Below are 14,309 nucleotides of genomic sequence, written 5' to 3'. Positions count from 1 at the left end.
GGCGGGAGCGCTCTGTAATGTTGGCTGTTGCACGCTACATCGGTTCTTCTCGGCGTTGCGTGGCGTTCAGAGTTTACAGTCAGGAAAACAGGAAGAAGGTCGGGGGCAGAATTCCAAATAGGGGTAAGGCATTCGTGGCAAGGATATGTGCACGTGTACCACTATTAGAGGGAGAGAGCCCTGGGCTTTGGAGCCGGAGTGCTAGGTCTGTGTACACTCACTGCGTGACCCTGGGCCAGGCACCTAAGGACACTAACCTTCAATGTGACACATTTAGTGAGCACCTGGCAGGCCCTCACCCGCTCCAGGCGTTTCCTGATATCCTTCCCCATACCACCACTTCCCCCCAAAAAAGGTGGACTAGGTTCTTCTAGGTTCCAATAAACACCCTGCATTTACTACATATTGTTTTTAAAGATTTATTTATTTTGGGCTGCGGGGGGGTGCTTTCTCCAGTTGCTGTGCGTGGGCTTCTCGTTTCTGTGGCTTCTCTTCTTGCGGAGCAGGGGCTTCTGGTGCGCGGGCTTCAGTAGTTGTGGCACAAGGGCTCAGTAGTTGTGGCTCGCGGGCTTAGTTGCTCCACGGCACGTGGGATCCTCCCAGACCAGGGATTGAAGTGTGTGCCCTGCATTGGCAGGCGGATTCCTAACCATTGCGCTGCCAGGGAAGTCTCTACTACGTTACTCTGGAACGTCAACTTCCAACACCAACGAGATTATGAGGGCTTAGCCTTGTATTCATAGGGGGAGCTAAAAACAAACAAACAAAAATCATTGTTAAGGTTTAAATAGCAAAAAGATACCCTTAACTACGCACAACTATACACCAATGAGTACATGTAAAGGTGGCGAAACCTGAATAAGATCTGTGTCTATTTTCTAGTTGAGTTATTGCACTAAAGTTTTTCAAAATGTTACCATTGGGGGAAACTGGGTAAAGGGTACGTGGGATGTCTTTGTGTTATTTCTTAAAACTGCATATGAATCTGTAATTATCTCAAACTAAGTTTAATTTTAAAAAAGAATACCGTTAGTACCAATATAAAAAAATAACGTGATTTCTTTCCTGGAAGAGTTCTGTCTAACCAGGGAGAGAGTTGCATAAAACAATAATGACGGGGCTTCCGTGGTGGTGCAGTGGTTGAGAATCTGCCTGCCAGTGCAGGGGACACGGGTTCGAGCCCTAGTCTGGGAAGATCCCATATGCCGTGGATAAACTAGGCCCGTGAGCCACAACTACTGAGCCTGCGCGTCTGGAGCCTGTGCTCCACAACAAGAGAGGCCGCGACAGTGAGAGGCCCGTGCACTGCGATGAAGAGTGGTTCCCGCTCGCCGCAACCAGAGAAAGCCCTCGCACAGAAACAAAGACCCAACACAGCCAAAAATAAATAAATAAATAAATAAATTTTAAAAAATAAAACCAAAAAAAACAATAATGACTACACAAAGTGATATTGTTATTCAAAGTTCCGTGTGCCTGTGAGGGAGATGAGGACACACGTACTTTAGAGCTACAGTAATGGCATTAGCATAAAGATCAATATATAAATCAATGGAATAGAATAGAGTCCATAAATAGATCCACACATATATGATCAATTAATGTTGCTGAGGAAACTCATGGGGGAAAGAATAATCTTTTTGACAAATGATGCTGGAACAATTGGATGACCATATGCCAAAACAAAGCAAAATAAGAAAAAATCTGACCCTTACCTCATACTACATACAAAAATTAACTCAAAAGACTTAAGTATAAGAGGTCGAATTATAAAACTATAAAAAAAAAGATGAAAATAATAGAGCAAAAAAACATGAAAAAAATAAATTTGATATCATCAAAATGAAAATCCTTTGCTCTTCAAAAAGACACTGTTAAGAAAATTAAAAGGCAAGCCACAGACTGGGATAAAATATTTGCAAAACATCTATCTGACAAAGAACTTGTAAGTGCAATAAGTAAAGAGCTCTTACAACTCCATAATAAGACAAATAAATTAAAAAATGACCAAAAGATTTTAATAGTTATTTCATTGAAGAAGATATGTGGAAGGTCAATTAGCACATGAAAAGATGCTCGATGTCATTAGGAAAATACAAATTAAGAACCACAGATACGGGGCTTCCCTGGTGGCGCAGTGGTTGAGAATCCATCTGCCAAGGCAGGGAACACAGGTTCGAGCCTTGGTCCGGGAAGATCCCACATGCTGCGTGGCGACTAAGCCCGTGCACCACAGCTACTGAGGCTGTGTGCCACAACTACTGAAGTCCGCGCGCCTAGAGCCCGTGCTCTGCAACAAAAGAAACCACCGCCCGCTCACCGCAACTAGAGAAAGCCCGTGCGCAGCAGTGAAGACCCAACACAGCCAAAAATAAATAAATAAACAGATAAATGAATAAATAAAAAGAACTACAGGTAGACACCACTACACACCCGCTATAATGGTTAAAGTGAAAAAGACTGATGTTACCAGGTTGATGAGGTCGTTAAGCAACCAGAACTCTCACACACTGCTGGTGAGAATGTAAAATGGTTTAACCACTTTAGGAAACGGTTTGGCAGCTTCTAAAAAAGTTCAACACACTTAGCATATGACCCAGCCATTCTACTCCTAGAAATCTACCCAAGAGAAATCAAAGCTCTATGGGAACATTCATAGCAGCTTTAGTTGTAATAGCCCCAAACTGGAAACATAGCCATCAACTGGTCAATGGATAAACAAATTGTAGTTTATCCATGTAATGGAATACTACTCAGCTATTAAAAGGAAAGAACTTTTTTTTTTTAAAGATGTTGGGGGTAGGAGTTTATTAATTTATTTTTGCAGTGTGCGTCTTTGTTTCTGTGTGAGGGCTTTCTCTAGTTGTGGCAAGCGGGGGCCACTCTTCGTCTCGGTGCACAGGCCTCTCACTATCGCAGCTTCTCTTGTTGCAGAGCACAGGCTCCAGACGCGCAGGCTCGGTAGTTGTGGCTCACGGGCCTGGTTGCTCCGCGGCATGTGGGATCCTCCCAGACCAGGTCTTGAACCCGTGTCCCCTGCATTAGCAGGCAGATTCTCAACCACTGCGCCACCAGGGAAGGCCAGGAAAGAACTATTGATACATGCATAACATGGATAAAGCTCAAAGTAATGATGCTGAATGAAAGAATTTGTACAAAAAAAGACTATATAATTCCATTTATATAAAATTCTAGAAAATGCAAACTTAATCTGTATTGCCCAAAAGCAAAACGGTGTCTCCTGGGAACTTGGAGGTATAGGGCAGGGAGGGATAGATTACAAAGGAGTAGAAGGAGACTTTTGGGGGGTAAAGGATATGTGTATTATCTTGATTGTGGTAACATTTTCATTGTGTATGCATGTGTTAAAACTCATCAAATGGTACACTTTAAATATGTACAGTTTATTGTACTTCAATTATATATCAGTAAAGATGTTTTTTTAAATTCAATAAAACAGGCTTCCCTGGTGGCACAGTGGTTGAGAGTCCGCCTGCCGATGCAGGAGACGCGGGTTCGTGCCCCGGTCCGGGAAGATCCCACATGCCGTGGAGCAGCTGGGCCTGTGAGCCATGGCCGCTGAGCCTGCGCGTCTGGAGCCTGTGCTCCGCAATGGGAGAGGCCACAACAGTGAGTGGCTTGTGTACCACAAAAAAAAAAAAAAAAAAAAAAAATTCAATAAAACAGCAACAGTAACATGTGCTTTTTGGCAGTTTACAAAACACTCTGTGAAATTCACAGCACCCAAGGGAGGGAGGGAGCCAGGCAGTACTTTCCTGGTTTCCCAGATGAAACACTGGGCCTGAGAGAGGTGACAGGGTTTGCCCCAAGCCACAGCACCAGGATATAGGGGAACTGAGCTGGAACATGTGTCTTGGGTTGGATTGGTAGGGTAAAAGGCACTGGAATTGGATCCCAACCTGTCCCAGCCATTTACTAGCTTGTCTCCTTATGTTACTTCTTTATTTCCTCATTTACTGTGAATTAAAACATAGGTACAGAAACATCAATGAAACATGTACAGTTTAATAGATAATTATAAAATGAACACCCATGCATTCATCACACAGGTAACTCCCTGTGAGGCCCCTCCCCAATCACAACGCCACTCCTGCACTGCCACCCCTACCCAGGTAACCACCACCTTTCCAGTTACTGCTCTGGTCGGAGCCCCCATGGTCTCTCTCTTGGATTAATGCAAGATCCTTCCAACTAGGTCTCCACGTTCTACCCTTGCCCCCTTCTTTCTCAACACAGGAGTCAGAATATTCCTTCTAAATTATAACTCAGATCATGGCACTCTGTTTAAAACCCTGTAGTGGTCCCCTATTTCACTCAGAATAAAAGCTACTCTCCCCATCACGCCCCGTGCTCCAACCACCTGGCCTCCTTACTGTTCCTCATGCAGGAAGACACCAGCTAGACTCCTTCCTTAGGGCCTTCTCTTGGCCTGTTCTCTCAGCTCCAAGGGGCCTGGGACTGGGCTGGAATACTGCCTCCCCACCATTTAACTGACACTTTCCCCTCCTTCATGCATTTGCTCAAATCTCTCCTTTGCAATGAGGCTAACCCTGCCCATCCTCTATAATACTGCAACCTACTTGCCCTCAACTTCCAATGCGGGAATTGTTTATTCATTTATTTTTTTTAACTAATTAATTTTTTTATGGAAGTATGTTGATTATAAAATTGTGTTAGTTTCAGGTGTACAGCACAGCGATTCAGTTATACATACATATATATATATATATCTATATATATATTTCAGATTCTCTTCCCTTACAGGTTATTACAAAATATTGAGTAGAGTTCCCTGTTCTATATACAGTAGGTCCTTGTTGGTTATCTGTTCTATATATATAGTAGTGTGTATATGTTAATCTCAACCTCCTAATTTATCCCTCCCTGATTTGGGAATTCTTGAGCCTCCGTGCTTTTCTTTTTTCCATAGCACCACCTTCCAATAGATTATTATAACTTCTTTATTTATTTTATGAACTGTTTATTGCTGATAAAATGTGAGCTCCACAGGGTGAGAATCTTTGCTTGTTTCATTCACTGTTGTTGCTCCCGTGCCCAGAATAGCATGTGGCACATTGCAGGAGTTCAGTAAACACATATGAAATGAAAGAACCACTGTCCTTTTTTTTTTCAATAATCATTTCCTTGCTTTTCTCTGTGGTTTTTCCACCTATGTATCCATTCCAAATAATACAATTTAGTTTTGCTTGTTTTAACTCTACGTGAGTTGAATCCTACTATAACTGTGTGGGTTTTTTGGGGTTTTTTTTTTTGTTTTTTTTTGCGGTACGCGGGCCTCTCGCTGTTGTGGCCTCTCCCGTTGCGGAGCACAGGCTCCGGACGCGCAGGCTCCGGACTCGCAGGCTCAGTGGCCATGGCTCACGGGCCCAGCCGCTCTGCGGCATGTGGGATCTTCCCGGACCGGGGCACGAACCTGTGTCCCCTGGTCTACTTTCTTTTGCTCAACACTTGTTTTTTGAGATGCATTCATGTTGCTGTGGGTAGCTGCAATTCATTCATTTTCCCCTGCTGTCTGTCAAGTTTTTCCTTGTATGAATATACCACAATCCATCCATCCATCCAACTGTTGATGGACATCTGGGCTCTGTCCAGTTTTTGGACAATCTTGCATGTGTGTCCTCGCACATATGTGTGTGAGAGTCTCCGGGGTACATACCTAGGAGTGAAGCTGCAGGGTCTTAGTGTATGTTACTCTTTAATTTTATAAGATAAATGCCAAATGATTTCCAAAGTAATTTTTTTTGTTGTTTCTTTTTTTTCGCTGCGTTGGGTCTTCGTTGCTGCGTGTGGCCTTTCTGTAGTTGTGGTGCATGGGCTTCTCATTGCGGTGGCTTCTCTTGTTGTGGAGCATGGGCTCTAGGCATGCGGGCTTCAGTAGTGTTAGCACACGAGCTCAGTAGTTGTGGCTTGCAGGCTCTAGAGCACAGGCTCAGTAACTGTGGCGCATGGGCTTAGTTGCTCCGCGGCATGTAGGATCTTCCTGGACCAGGGATTGAACCCGTGTCCCCTGCATTGGCAGGCGGATTCTTAACCACTGCACCACCAAGGAAGTCCCCCAAAGTAGTTGCATCAATCTGCCTTCCCATCTGCAGTAAGGTCACCTCTTTGGACCTCAGTTTCCCCTGTATTTCCTTTGTAAAATTAGAGAATTGGACTAGGGTATTTCTGAGGTCTCTTTTGGTTCTGACTTTCTATGAATCTGTCATCAAGGAGCCCTGAATAAGCAGCACTAGGGGCTGTGCATCCTTGCAACAACACCTAAGTTGTGAGGGAGAGAGGAGAATGCAACCTGTGCTTGGGACGAGGCCTCCAAACATCCCAGGATGTCTCTTAACATTGGTGTCGGGAGACTTCCCTGGTGGTCCGGAGGTTAAAACTCCTCGCTTCCAATGCAGGGGGCCCGGGTTCGATCCCTGGTCAGGGAACTAGATCCCGCATGCCTCAACTAAAAGATCCCATGTGCTGCAACTAAAAGATCCCGTGTGCTGCAAATAAGACTAGGTTCAGCTAAATAGATAAATAAATATTAAAAAAAAAAAAGATTGGTGTCAGGATAGACACTTTGGCCCTGATGGAGCCTGACAGCTCTTATCTGTACACCTTCTACCTGCCCTTGAGAGAATTCCCCAAAATGGAACGCAAAGAGAGACAAGAGGCAAAAATGACAAATTCACTCAGAGATAAGGTAAAACATGGCAAGTAAAGGTCAAGGCTGAGTGATCTGTTAGGGAAGAGTCATGCAGGCTCTGTCTTGGAACAGAAAGTGGTAAACTGCCTTCCTAGGGGAAAGTTTCCTGAAAGAAGGGGGAATTTCACAGGAAACTATTGCAGCAGCAATTTTTAAGACAGGGTGAGGGTAAAGTTGGAGATGACTAGAAAGAGGCCATCCAGGAATTGGTTGGTCTGGCTGGAAGATACTTCCTGAGTACAGATGCTGGCTCTGGTGGACCCTCCCTGGGGCACTTCTCCAGGGCACACAGGCCCTTGGCTCCAATTGGTGTTGGGAAAAAATTGAGTGTTGCAGGAGTGAGAACTCCCCCTGGTTCTCCACAGGGTGGAGGACGATGGGTCTCTGCTGTAAGCCCCTGTCTCTGGCTGTCACAAGAGAGAGGTGGATTTAGAACTGCACACTCCCGTAGACCCTCCTCCTGGCTGCATCTCCTCCCTCCTCCCCCTACTGTCCCCCTATGATTTCTTTCTTTCATTCACACATTCATTCCAGCGTATATTCAGTCATATATACAGTGAGTGCCTAATGTGTGCCTAGCCCCATGCTAGGCACTGGGGATGCCATAATGAACAAGGCACATTCCCATGTCTTGAGGAGCTTATCATCCAATGGGGAGATGCACTGGATATGATTATCTTTCCCTCCTCTTCACCTGCAGCAGGTTGTAGTGGACTAGGCAAGGGACCTGGTGGCAGAGGGTCAGTTGCTTATCTGCAAAATGATGATGACACTTAGTGCAAGGGGTCGCTGTGAGGAGTATGTGCTAGCGCCCATGCCTTTCACGTAGTAGGTGCTCAATGAATATTAGCCAAAATGGATTAAAATCTAGGAGGGAGTCATTAGGTAGTCTAAGGCTTCTGAAACTGAGATAGAATGCCCAAAGCCTGAGCTCAGAGATGGTACCCAGTGACATGGACCTGTCCTCTGCCCAGTCTAAAAGAGGAGGGAGGTGATTCAAAAGGGAAAATCAAAAGAGTTTAGAGCTTTTAAGTCAGAACAGAAAGATGAGAAGATGGGGCCCAGATTGATTAATTTGAAGCAGAGGAGCCTCTGTGGGGGCATGGTGAGGTAATGAGGGAATCTTCCTGGGCAAGGTTGGGGGTAGAGGCCCAGAATGGGACCACTGAGAGAACTGAAAAACCTCAGTGATTGGCTCATGGACACTCTGGCCAGCACCTCTCCTCCCTCACTCCTTGGACAGTTACTTTCTTGTTGTCCTACCCAGGACTAGTCAGACTTGGGTCCAGCAACATCTAGATGGGGAACGTAATCACTCAGCAAATATTTATTGAGCATTTACTATGTACCAGGCCCCACTCAAAGTGCTGGAGAGACAGCAATGAAGAAAACATGTACATCTGCAAATATATCTGAAGGATAAATTGTTAGAAGTGGAATTGCTGGGGCAAAGGACATGTGCATTTAAATTTTTTCTCCACATTGTCAAGTTGATATACAAAGTTTGTTATAGTTTATGTTCTACTTGGATGCCTGTTTCTGGATGAGCGTATTTTTTTTTTATTTTGTTGAAGTATAGTTGACTTACAATGTTGTGTTAATTTCTGCTGTACAGCAAAGTGTTTGTTATACATATATGTATTCTTTTTTATATTCTTTTCCATATGGTTTTTTTTTTTTTTTTTTTTTTTTGCGGTACGCAGGCCTCTCACTGTTGTGGCCTCTCCCATTGCGGAGCACAGGCTCCGGAGGCACAGGCTCAGCGGCCATGGCTTACGGGCCCAGCCGCTCCGCGGCATGTGGGATCTTCCCGGACCAGGGCACGAACCCATGTCCCCTGCATCGGCAGGCGGACTCTCAACCACTGTGCCACCAGGGAAGCCCTCCATATGGTTTATCACAGGATATTAAATATCGTTCCCTGTGCTATACAGTAGGACCTTGTTGTTTGGATGAGTGTATCTTTCTAACCAGAGGGATAATTGCTACGCAGTTGATTCCCCCTGACTGAAATCTTCCCACTAGCCCACGAAGATCCTGAGTTGCTATCCACCAAGGCCAGAAAAGGAGTACCTTCATAGGAGATGGTTTCTTTAGCTGTGATGAGGTGATCTTTCTCCAAGATTGATGCTATTTGGGGAGATTCTTGGTAGGAGTGGAGCTCACTCCATGTAGGAGTGGAAGACTCTTTATGACCAGGAGGAGAGGGGAGTTGAGGAAGTGCTATTTCAAAAAGATGCCCAAGGGAAGGGGCCAGAAAGTGACATCAACAGGGATCATTTGTTCAGGCATGGGCAGCAAGTTTAGCTGCCCCCCTCCTCCTGGCTATGACTGGATTGCAGGGAGAAGGGTTTGGCAGAGTTTCTGTGCACAAGAATGTCAACATCGTTACAGTGTATGACCCCAGTGCTTGGCAGGGACACGGCCATGGGGATTCTCTGCACACTGGGCTGACCCCTTCACCTGAGCTGCTCAGCGCATGATTCTCCTTCCTGGAGCTAGACAGCTGTCAGGGTCAGGGAGCAGCTCGGGAGACCTAGAGGACTGGGGTGGACATAGGAAAACTCCAGAATGTCTTAGCAGTAAATATATGTCTTGGTTTCCGGGACTGTCTGATTTCAAAAATACTGCCCCACAAGTTCACCAGCACCTGTCAGGCCGGGTGTCCCAGATTTTGACTTGGAAAATATAGTCTGTCTCACAGGTAATGGAGAAGGGGGAAGGCAGCAGTTCGTTCATTCGTGTCTAAGCGTGGGATTGTGGGGGGAGGGGCGGGAGCAGGAGACCAGCAGAGATGGGCCCAGCTCTGTGCTAGAATCTCCCGTTGAATTCTCAGCTCTGCGCTGAGGTGAGCAGGTGAGTAGGACGCAAGGTGGTGTGATTGACACCTTTCTAGCCCCACCTGCTCACCCGGTCCTCCGCCCTATCCCACCCACTTTGGGAGGTCTAATCTATAAACCTCAGCTCTCTGCCTCGCCCCACCAGCTCAACGAAGGAGGTCCACGTGCAAATGGGAAAGCAGTCTACCACGGCTGCTTAAATACCTGGTCTAAGCACCTGGGTTCGCTGTGGCCGATTTCAGGCTGCGGGGATACGGACGTCAGTTTCTCCCCCGGGGAGACAGGAAGGAGATTCCGAGTCCCCAGAGCTGCTATACAGCCTGTTCGGTTGACACCCCAGCCCCCCTCCCCAACTCCCCCATCGCAGCGGCGGTCCGCCCACCTCCTAAGCGATCAGGCCACTGCCCCTAGCCTCCTACGTTCTCCTCCCAGTGTAGCCCGGCCTATCTCCCCACCCGAGGCCCCGCCCCCGACCCCTCCCTGTCCTGGCAGGCTCCGGAGAGGCGGTGCCGGCCAGCGGTCTGGGACAGACGCACCACCGGGACTACAAGTCCCAGCAGCCACTGGGGCCCGGCCTCGGGGGCGGGGCTATACCGGGCAGCGAATTGAGAGGAGCCCTGGAGCTCAGGCTAGGGAACGCGTGTGGCCAATCGCCGGGCGGCTCGGGCAGTGTGCCGTTGGGGGCGGGGAGAAGCCCGCCAGGGCCGGGACAAAAGCCGGATCCTGGGCGGCCGCGGGAGGCTGGAACGCTCCCGGTAGTGGCGGTGTTTGGGGCCCTGTAGACCGAGCGCCGCGCACGGGCTTTCGCAGAGAGGTGAGTGGCGGGCGACTGCTTTCGCGAGATGGACCTCACCTGGTCCAGAGCTTCCTGCCTCCCTCCCCCAACCCGGAACCGCCTCCCCCGACGCCGGCTTCGGGCTCACGCGCGCTCCCTGCACCTGCTTGGAAGTTTTGAGGGTCTTAAGCTTTAGGTTAGCCTTCGCCGGGATCCCGGCTGGTTGCCTCGTGTCGCCCCCTCCCCTCCCCCACTCCTCCACATTCCAGTTCCTCGGAGTTTGCACAGGGCTTGCCGCCGTCCTTGGCTGTCTTCTCTCCGCCGAATTGCATTTGCCCCTAACTGGAGCCCCTCATCCCCACCCCGGGGCCAGTCATCGAGCCTCGTCGGGCTTTATCCGGCCACCTCTTGCCCCCATCTGGGTGCCTCCCACCGGATGCCGGGGACGGGAAGTAGTGGCTAGTTTCCCCACTCCTACCCCTCATAAGCCGGGCTCAGGCCCTTCCTCTTAGTTCTGTGGAGAGTCGACTGAGCCCCGCGCCGAAGTGGAGGGAGCGAGCGGGGCACGCAGCCGCTGCGGGCCACATGGGGCCGGGCCGACCCAGGCCTCGCCACGAGGACCTAGCCTTGGATCGGCGGTGCAGGAAAGACCCTCCTAGCTCTGGAGGTGCCGTCGGGCCCAGCCGCTAAGCGACAGATGGTCGGGGTACCCGTGTCCCTCCCCACCCTTGACGTTGCTGCCGAGCTTGGTCGAGGCAAGGTCCTCATGGGGCTGGAGGATGCTGCCGCCGCCCTCCTGTTGGGCTTGGCAGAGGGCCAGTCGCGGCGCCAGCTGCCCTCTCCAACCTTGGCAGATACTGTGAAGGGCCAAGGAGTTCTGCCATTAGGTGGTCCTCCGGAGTCTGCCTGGGAAGAGGATTTTGCGGGGGTGGGAGGGGAGCAGTGCATAGCACAGTTTGGTCAGCCAGCCCACAGCCCGCTTCTCTCTCCTCCCTTTAACTTTGCTCTGGGTTCCAGCCAGCTCAGATCGTTGGGTTTCTGAGATTCTGAAATGTTGGGTGAAGGACAGCTGGTAGACCCAGCTGCCCAGAGGGTTGTTTTCACCTCTGAAAGAGCTGCTGCTGCTTCTGCTGCTGCTTCTGCTTTTTTTTTTTTTTTTAAGAGCTCCTTAAACAGCTTGGAGGATGGTGATGGGAACAGCCCTCAGACACTGAGCTGGGTGGTTGGTGCCCCCACCCCCATTCTCCACTATGTTTGCGGCAGTAGAGGACCCTCAGAATTCTGCCCCTCCTTTTACTCCAGGGATTGTCTGTCGTTTCAAAAAAATCCCAATCCTACGGATACTAACCTTAAAATAAGTGCTCTTTGGCCTTCCCACAGAGACCATAAGTAGCGTCCCCAGTGGTTCCTCTCCACTGGCGGTGTCCCAGGAATACAGTCCTGGGGAACAGGCTCCTTTCATTCAGCCTTGTCTGTGGGCTGCTTCTGCCCTCGGTGGCTGCTGTGAATGAACTCAGTTCTGGGCCACTTATCCTGTGTGCAGAAAAGACCCCATTCTGCTCAGAAGGTCCCTCCTTTGGATAGAGAGAGAGAGAGAGAGAGAGAGAGAGAGAGAGAGAGGTGTGTGTGTGTGTGTGTGTGTGTGTGTGTGTGTGTGTGTGTGTGTGTTTTCAGGTTCCTTGGCATGATATCTGCCACATTTAGCTAAGTAACAGTTTCTGGGGCCCCAGAGTGGACCCCTGGGGTCTTCGCTCTGCCCTGAAACCATCTCTCACCAGTTTGATAACACATTCAATTATTCAATTCCTGAGGAGGCAGCCCAAGACTCTGTAGTGGGGTGTGTGTGTTTGTGTGTGTGTGTGTGTGTGTGTGTTGTGTTCCCAGCCCGGATTGGTATACACGTTAAGTCCTATTGTCTCTTGAGCAGATGTTCTTAGCTACTGGTCTCTGGGCTGTCAGGTCATGGTCATAGGTCACCACCTTGAAATGATATGCACAACTGGGTATGTGCACGTTTTTCTGGGCTTTTTTTCTGGTGCTCAGAAGAGTCTGAGACCTCAGATAGGTTAAGAGCCACTGCCCTAGAGAGACCCTACTGAATGATTAAACTTGCGGATTTATCTCCACCCAGTCCACTCCCTGGTTTTGTGAGCCTTCTTACCCTGTCTTGAATATGCAGAGGCCAGATTCTTTCCATGCTTTTTTTCTATCATGTAAGTTCTCTGTCTTGGCTTTGAGAGGGCCTTCGCCATCTAAGCCACAGTGCTCTAGTGGTAAATCTGTGTTTGGGTGAACTGGCAAAACTTTTCTATCCTGTATCATCCCCTGTTGCTTTCTCTCCCATCCCCTCCCGGGAACTGGTTGAAGATGAGTTCTTGGATCTGAGATTTGAACAAGGGCTCAAGAAAATTGTGATTTTTTTTTCAGCTGCAGAAGGTCCCATTTCTCATCCGTGTTCTTTCCAAAGTTGGGTCTCTGTTTGGGGAGGTGCCAGGTTTGGGGGGTTGTTGTTCTGGGAGTGCCCTCTGCTAGAGAGGCTTAGCGAGGGGCTTCCTTTCTCCTGGAATCCGTGATCAGCCGGCGGCTGATGTGTCAGAACCGCTAAGGGTGGTCAGCAGCTGCCCCCTCCTTTCTCTGCTTGATCTGCCCTGGGCTGCACTCTGTTTGGGAGGGGGGTAGGGGCACGTGTACCCATCTGATTTCAGGACCAGTTTTTCTGGTCTGAGTCAAGGAGGTTGGGAAATGGAGCTGGAGTGGGTGGGGGGTGGACGGCTGTGAGGCAGTGGGGCTGGTTGAGGTACCTCCTTCGGAAACTTATGTTGAGAAGGAGCCGGAAGTCATCCCAGGGGAAGGTGAGAAAAGGGAACGTCTCCTTTGAGCCCCTTCCCAGCTACCCGACTTTGGGCCAGACACCAGACTGAATGCACCCATTGTGCCGAGCTGGGGACTAGCTGGGAGGCTGAGGGAGCCAGCCAAGCCAGGGTGAGAACCTGAAGCCCAACCTGGCTTTTGGGAGGGAGGTGCAGAGTGGCCCCTGGAACTCTGGCCTTCCCTCAGCTGGGAATGGAGACCAGCCTTCCTGAGTGTATAAACCAGCCAGCCCTCCAGTTCCACCCTCCTTTATTTACACTTGACTTTTCTCCCCCAGCAAATTCAACAACTTCAGTTCTGGGTCTTTGTTGGAGAGGCAGGAGTGACTTTTCCTGATCTGGCCAAGCTCTTGGCATGAATGACTTGGTTTCCTTTCCCTCCCTGTCTCCCCACCCTTTCTCTCCCCAAATCGCTCCTGGCACTACCCAAGGGAGAATGGGTGTGTCAGGACAAAGCGATGGGGAGGGAATATGAAGAAATTGTCATCAGAGACTCTTCTGTGAGGTGAAGGTAGGGGAAATGGCCTGGTTCTTGGAGAACTGCTCTTTTCTCTAGGGCTGAGATGTGGGTTTTCTGGGGACCAGGAGTGAGAGGGTTCGGGTTCAAGCCTTGGGTCCTGGACTTCCCTGGTTTGGTAGTCGTTAAGAATCCGCCTGCCAATGCATGGGACACAGGTTCTAACCCTGGTCCCGGAAGATCCCGCATGCCGCAGAGCAACTAATCCCGTGCACCACAGCTACTGAAGCCCATGCGCCTAGAGCCCATGCTCTGCAACAAGAGAAGCCCCCACAGTGAGAAGCCCGCGCACCACAACAAAGAGTAACCCCCGTTGGCCACAACTAGAGAAAGCCTGCACGCAGCAACGAAGACCCAACACAGCCAAAAAAGAAAAAGCCTTAGGTCCCCTGCTTTTTTTTTTTGGGGGCTGCATTGGATCTTCATTGCTGCATGTGGGCTTTCTCTAGTTGTGGCCCGCGGGCTTCTCATTGCAGTGGCTTCTCGTGTTGCGGAGCACGGGCTGTAGGGCTCAGGCTCGGTAGTTGTGGCTCACGGGCTCTAGAGCACAGGCTCAGTAGTTGTGGTGCACGGGCTT

General features: G+C 49.4%; 1 protein-coding gene across 2 annotated transcripts in view; it reads left to right on the top strand.

The window, feature by feature from the left end:
- The first annotated feature begins 10,240 nt into the window (after positions 1 to 10,240).
- The window catches only part of ACLY (ATP citrate lyase), a 42,768-nt gene continuing 38,699 nt past the window's right edge, over positions 10,241 to 14,309 (top strand). For both annotated transcript variants that reach the window (XM_079904263.1, XM_079904264.1), the window contains exon 1: positions 10,241 to 10,384. The gene's annotated coding sequence lies outside the window, so the exon portion shown is untranslated. The remainder of the gene's footprint in view (positions 10,385 to 14,309) is intronic.

This window comes from Stenella coeruleoalba (assembly GCF_951394435.1).
Source record: "Stenella coeruleoalba genome assembly, chromosome: 19".
NCBI classification, from domain to species: domain Eukaryota; kingdom Metazoa; phylum Chordata; class Mammalia; order Artiodactyla; family Delphinidae; genus Stenella; species Stenella coeruleoalba.
The sequence above is the reverse complement of the archived record's forward strand: the minus strand, read 5'-3'. Positions and strand labels throughout refer to the sequence as shown.